Consider the following 7,107-nt stretch of genomic DNA (forward strand, 5'->3'; position numbering starts at 1 on the left):
CACCTATTGTTAAAGTTCACTTGAGAATGTAACTTTAAGAAAGTTCTGAAACCAACATGCCCATTCTAAAAGATGAGGGACTTAATAAACAGTCCAGATCTTTTTCAATACATAATTTCAGTTACATCACACTGTAAATTTTTGCTATAAATTCTGTGTCCTGCGATCTTATACTCCACAACCACCTGATGAAGGAGCAATGCTCTGAAAACTAGTGCTTCCAAATAAACCTGTTGGACTATAGCCTGGTGTTATGTGATTTTTAACTTTGTACACCCCAGTCCAAACTGGCACCTTCAAATCATGAAATAAGATTGCATTCATTAGAGACATGTCAAAAAAAAAGGAGAGAACACTTGAGTGTGCAGAGTTACCGAAATTAAAATGCAGATCTGGTTCTCCTCACCTCAATACTTTCTCATCAGGTGAGCAGCAAATTAGTTGCCGGGGTTGTACATGCAATTCATTCTTAAATCAAATGAAGAAAGCTTATCAATAGGGCTAGTCCTTTCATCACTTAAAAACAAACAAGGGCCATAAATCCTAATTGCCATACAAGTGTGTCATAACATGCCTAAGCAGTTGACGTTAGGATATGCACCGGCCTCACCACATCCTCATCACACATCACTTGCAGTTAACCACTTTGGAGTGTGCCAACACCTTGCATTGAAATGCTGCTGCCATGCTGTTTGCACACAAGGACAGGTCCCCATTGATACCACATTGATTCAGGTGGCAACTTCTGACTGGCAGGGTCTGGTGCCATGAACTTCACATGGTGGTCCTGTGAAATAAAAGGACCCTTGTCCACCATCCCATACATTCAGGTATCTGGGATATCTGACATAATGAGATGAACAGAGGAGAATTGTATGAGATAATCGGAGAAACCGTCCTTGAAACTCCCAAAAATTGACATTTAGCCAGGATTTGGCAAAAGACAACCCAGCAAGAGTACATTCACCCCAGTTCTCACATCTGTTCAGCAAACTAATCTTAATGCAAAGAGTTGGGATATTTAAAAATAAATTTTCATATAAAACTGTTATTGTGGATGATACATTCATTCTCAAAAATATCTAATTTTCATTGGAATTAATTTTTTCATTGTTTAATAATGGGTAATGGTCTTTGTTGCTCATTTTATTGGAATGGGCAACCAGAGAAAGTGGTTGAGGCAGGTACAATAGCATCATTTAAAAAAACATTTAGATAGGTACATGGATGGGAGGTGTTTAGAGGGATATTGACCAAATGAGAGCAATTATTGTATGACTGTATCCCTGAGTGACAAGTTAGAACTCTAATAAGTCACATTTATCAAGCAACTGTATTAGCAGTTGTTTTCATTGAGAGATTTGACAAAAATAGAGATAAGCTATGTTTCTGTGACTTACCTGATACTAGTTAACTTACAATGGAAACATATTTCAACTGCAGAAGGTACTCCTGCATGGAGTTAGAGTATCAAATCCTAACCCTTATGACCAAAAAGGTACAAAAACGTGTAGATTTTGTTGCCTATTTCTAATTTGTAATCGACTTAGTTATATTTAAGGAGCTATTGCTCTGTGTCCTTCTCATGTGCCGTTGGATGGACATTGGTGTGAGCAGTGCTATTTATCCTACAAATGAATGACAGGTCAATGCAGCTTCACTTTGCTGTTCAAGGTGCCTGAGAAGAGCTACCTGTGAGAAGAGGAATGAAGGTAAAATCTGCAAGTACCCTGTAATTTGTGCCTTGCAGCCTTGTTATTTTCCATGCTATCTACCAACAGTGGCCATCATTCACTCCTCCACTGGGGACCTGATGTTGTCCTTACCCTACGTTGGTGTTCCTCTGTGTCCCACATATTGTGTACCAATTTGTACCATAAAAAGGAACAAAAATGTTAATAGAGGCCTAAAATGATAAAAGATATAAGCAAGTTTAAGGTACTGTGAACATCTGACAAATTAAAGATATGGGAGAGAAGAGAAGTAACAGAGTGATTGTATGGGGTGTGGACTATACCAGGAGCAGCAGGTAGATATGAATTGCAAAGTGTTAACAATACATAAAAACATGGGTGAAGTAAATTGAAAAAGAAGGCTTGAAAATGTAGAACTGCCTCAATCAAGAATAAATTATTTGCCTCCCGCTCCACCTCAACACTTCCTTGCCAACTGAACAGTCAAATATATACCCTGATCTTAATGGGAGCTGACCTCTTTTAATCTAATTAGGAAAGGAAAATAATAGGAGCTGGTCCTTGCTTGACTTAAGGTATGTTGTAGTTGAGAGTGTGTTACTGGAAAAGCACAGCAGGTCAGCAGCATCTGAGAAGCAGGAAAATTGATGTTTCGATTTTCCTGCTCCTCAGATGCTGCCTGACCTGCTGTGCTTTTCCAGCAACACAGTCTCAACTCTGATCTCCAGCATTTACAGATCTCACTGTCACCTTAAGGTAGGTTGTAGTCAATCTGTCTAGGGATGTTATTGCACACCCCTGGAGCATATGGGATCTGAAGCTTGGCTTTCTGGTTCTAAGGTAAGGACACAATGATTGCACAAGAGACCCCATTTTACCAAAGGTTCATGTAAAATGCATTTAATTGTTCATGCACTTATTTAGGATCAAACATTCTTCTGCGAGTTGGAAATTTATTTTAATGGATTGGAGTAGATTTTAATGTAGAACTGATGTTATGGATGGGATGGTTGTTCTAACAATGTTTGATTCCACGCATTCATACAATGATGGGCATCAATGTTGGCTCAGTAGTTAGCACTGCTGCCTCACAGTGCCTGGGATCCAGATTCAGTTTCAGCATTGGTGACTGTGTAGAGTTTGCATGTTCTCCCAGTGTCTGCTTGGGTTTCCACTGGGTGCTCTGGTTTTGTCCCTCCACAGTCCAAAGATGTGCAGGTTAGGTGGATTGCCTATGCTAACTTGCCCCATATAGTATGCATGAATATGCAGGATAGGTGAATTAGCCATTGTAAATCTAAGGATACAGGGATAGGGTGGGATGCTGTGAGGGTCAGTGCAGACTTGACGGGCCAAATGGCCTCTTTCCGCAATGTAGGGATTCTATGATACTAAGGGTGACAATTTGAAAATCTGACAATATGCACCATAATTGATGTGTTATTGTTATTGCTGTTGAATTAAAAACTGAATAATAATGTAAGTAGGGAGTACAATTTTGTCTTACCATTGCTAATTACACTTCATCTGGAACATATTTCAGATAGGATTAAAAATTATCTTCAAACCAGATCAAGGGTTAATTGGACACAACAACAAGCAATTGAATGAAGTGGAAAAGTATGTAGGAAACAGGCCAAATGCATAAGTAACTTTTTTTTGACTGAGCAATGACCGTGAGATAATATACCGTTGTGTGAATTGTCCCATTTGGATTCACACAGAGCAACCTGGAGGTATTTTTTTGTATAATAGAATGTCCTGGAAATTACCAGAGAATGATGATACGTCATGTCATCTTTGATTGAGATGAGTATTAATATCAGGGACTTTGCCCCAGAGGACTTCACCTTTGACTGGAATTGTGAATGGTGCCGGGAACTCGGATTTCTCCAGATCAGCCATTGTAAAGTGGAGTCCTTGATAGACAAGAGGCAGTAAGACTCATTGAGCATGTAAAAAGTAGTTTAAGCTAACAGATCCACTCATTAGTTATATGAAAGACATGCAAATTAAAGTAGATTACTGCTTTTACTGCTATAGATACACATTTACTGCGAATGTACAAACCTATGTTTATCTCAATAAATTTAACCACATGATATATTCACTGTTTTACATGCAAACCTACTAATAAAATTGTTATTTAGTATCACTCAACTCGCAGAGATTTTTATTAAATCCCACCAAACCCATTGATTGAAACAACTCAAATATAGAGCTAAGGTAGTCAATACTGAAACATGACATGAATCAGAACTTTTAAAAGTGTATCATAGAGACATAGAGTCCTACAGCATAGAGACAGGCCCTTGAGGTCAAGCTGACCAAAATGTCAGCCCCTGCACTTGGTCCATATCCTCCTCATCCTTGCTATCTATGTATTTGTCCAAATGCCTTTTAAACGTTGTTAATGAACCCATCTCAACCACTTCCACTGGCAGCTCATTCTATATGCATTTCACACTCTGTGTTAAAGAAGTTGCCCCTCAGGTTTCCTTTTATTCTTTCCCCTCTAACCTTAAACCAATGTCATCTAGTCCTCGATTCCCCAACCCTGGGAAAAAAACTGAGTGCATTCACCTTATCCATGCCTCTCATAATCTTATACACCTCTATAAGGTTCCCCCCTCAGTTTTCTATGCTCTAAAGAAAAAAGTCCTAGTTAGTCCATCCTCTCCTTAAAACTCAGATCATTGTGGCCAGGCAACATCTTTGTAAATTTCTTCTTCACCCTTTCAAGTTTAATGACATCCTTTCTATAACAAGGTGACTAAAACTGAACACAAGTGTGGTCCCACCTGTATAACTGCAATGTAACTTCACAATTTCTGTATTCAGTGTCCTGACTGATAAGGCCAGTGTGCCAAAAGCCTTCTTCACTGCCCTGTCTGCCTGTGACTCCACTTTCAGAGAACTGTACACCCGAACTCCAAGATCCCTCTGTTCCACTACACTCTTTGTGATTTCTTATCTGCTTCCGGTTTCATTGTATGCTGTGATACCTTTAAATGTTGTCGTTTTATGGACCAGCTCATAATCATCAACCCTTCAGCTGCTAACCTTGCCGTTTTAACTCTGCTCTTCCACATGAGCTCGTACTACTTCCTTGCTAAGGTTACCTTCAGCCTTTGCTTCCAGCCTTTTAAGCTGATTTTCCTTTTTATGTGTCAGTTTTTGAAGGTCAAAGCTCTCTCTTTTCCTTTCTGTTTTGCTGCTTTCTCTTTGTCCCCCTCTTCTGCTTTTAATCATAACTCAAACTATTTCATTTCTGCTGCCCATTCCTTATCTCTCGCCTCTAACTCAAGTTACTTCATTTGTAATTGAATTCTTGCCACCTCTATAATTCTGATGGTCTTTCCAACAAGTGTAAATGCTGAGCTACTGCTGTAATTATCTCTCCTTTTCTCACAGAAGCAGGCAGGTCCATTCCCAGCTGGTCCACTAATTTCTGCAGCTTGGTCTTATTCACCTTTTGTAAAACTTCCTAAGTCACTGCATCCACTTCCAGAAAACTTTTGGTGACTGAACTAGCCATTACTATCCAAAGCTTTGTCTATCTAACCAAACCAACACCTAAAATAAGGACACTTACACCTACCACTTGCTGTTTAAAATCCTGCAAAGAGCCCCTAATCTATTATGGACTAGGTCAGACCACTCAAAACATTCTTAAGCAGGTAGCCCAGACCATAACTTTGCAATTTCTTTCAGTAAGTGTACAGTGAAAATTGCCCAGAGTAAGTTAGCTAGGTTGACTACCAGGTTTTAAAAGAGACAAACATTTTTGCACAAGATTACACAATGGAACACTAGGAACAGAATAAAGATCCCCTACAGAACTCAATCTATGCAGAGTAGACTTACATATGCTGTTCTGAATATGCAGAACAGTCCCAATAAGCAAAACCCCCAAAATAGTAAAATAAAACAAATGTTTGCAGGTTGAAGTTAGAAGGGCAGAAGGAGAGAGGGTTTAGCAGCCTATTTTCACACAGTTGAACTCTTAACTAGTTCTGGACTGAACTGCTCAACTAAAGAGCTGACCACTCCCCTTTTATTGTACAGGTCACTTCTAAAACATGACCACTATGGCCTGAAGTCTCATCTGCTTACATATAAACAAAAGGCCTCTCAAAATCCTTTTTCATCTCTGTACTAAACCAGTCTGATTAGAACTGGGAGCTGTTTATGACCTCTCTGAAAAAAACCAAGACACAGTATCCTTGAGAAAAGGAACAGCTTTGTGACAAATCTAACCAAAATAGGGAAAACAATAGGACCTGGTTTATGTTCCACATTTATGAGGGGCTTTTGTGGTGCAGTGGTAGTGCCTTGTTTTATTTCCTAAAATAGTAACAATGGAAGCAGCCTGAATAGGTTGGACAAGGTCCCACAGAAACAGGATTTTTTGTTATTTTTCAGTAGTAGTAATTGTTGCTAGGTTTGGAAACTGCAGTACAGCCATCCCTGCTACTGAGTTTTCTCTTTAAGTTTTTCTCCTGGACTGCAGAATTGCCTGTGGGTGGCATGGTGGCTCAGTGGTTAGCACTGCTGCCTCACAGCACTAGGGTGCCAGGTTCAATTTCAGCCTTGGGTAACTGTCTGTGTGGAGTTTGCACATTCTCTGCGTGGGTTTTCTCCAGGCGCTACGGTTTCCTCTATGACTCTACTTAAAATATTCTGTTGCTGATTGTGTTTACTTTTCCATTTGAATGTATGCATGGTAGCATGGGCTGGTCACATCTTAAAGTATCTGTTCTTTACAGATCCTCCTCACTGTTCCGTTGAAAGCAGCAGTCAGAGGGACAAGGCAATAACTTTGCATAAGGCTGAGTTTAAAAGTAACTTTCAAAACTTCAGTAAGCACATCTTATCTAGGTGTTGTGCATGATAGGTAGCAGATTAGAAACAATCTTGAGGTACCTCCTTTTCACTCTAAGCCTTCACGTTTTAGAGTTTGAAGAGATACTAATGTGCCCTGACCCTGTAGCACAGCATTTAACCTGAGAAGCAGTACTTTGTGTAGTTTCTGTCAGTTGGCCACTGCCCTCTGAGGGAGAGTGGAGCTGTGTACTTCACATACATACATCCCAGCCTTTAATTACATTATGCTGCTTTGAAAAAAAAAAGAAATGTTACTTTGAGATATGTGAAATCACTGATTCCATGATCTTACTCATTTCTCAAATGGTTGAAACTTCACCATGTCTAGCAGCCACAAAGAGACGAAAACAAATTGAGGGTGTAAGTAAATATTTACACAAATGCAACATTTAAAAAAATGCACCGTCATCCGGGACAGGTAGGCACACTCAGCAGGTTTCTTTCTATCAATCCGTCCCACTACTTCTAAACGCACTCCTGATGTCCACAGCAGGGGTGGAGGAAGTTCTATGGTTGGATCTGTTGG

Source organism: Chiloscyllium plagiosum, chromosome 25 (assembly GCF_004010195.1).
Source record: "Chiloscyllium plagiosum isolate BGI_BamShark_2017 chromosome 25, ASM401019v2, whole genome shotgun sequence".
In the NCBI taxonomy this organism is placed as follows: Eukaryota; Metazoa; Chordata; class Chondrichthyes; order Orectolobiformes; family Hemiscylliidae; genus Chiloscyllium; species Chiloscyllium plagiosum.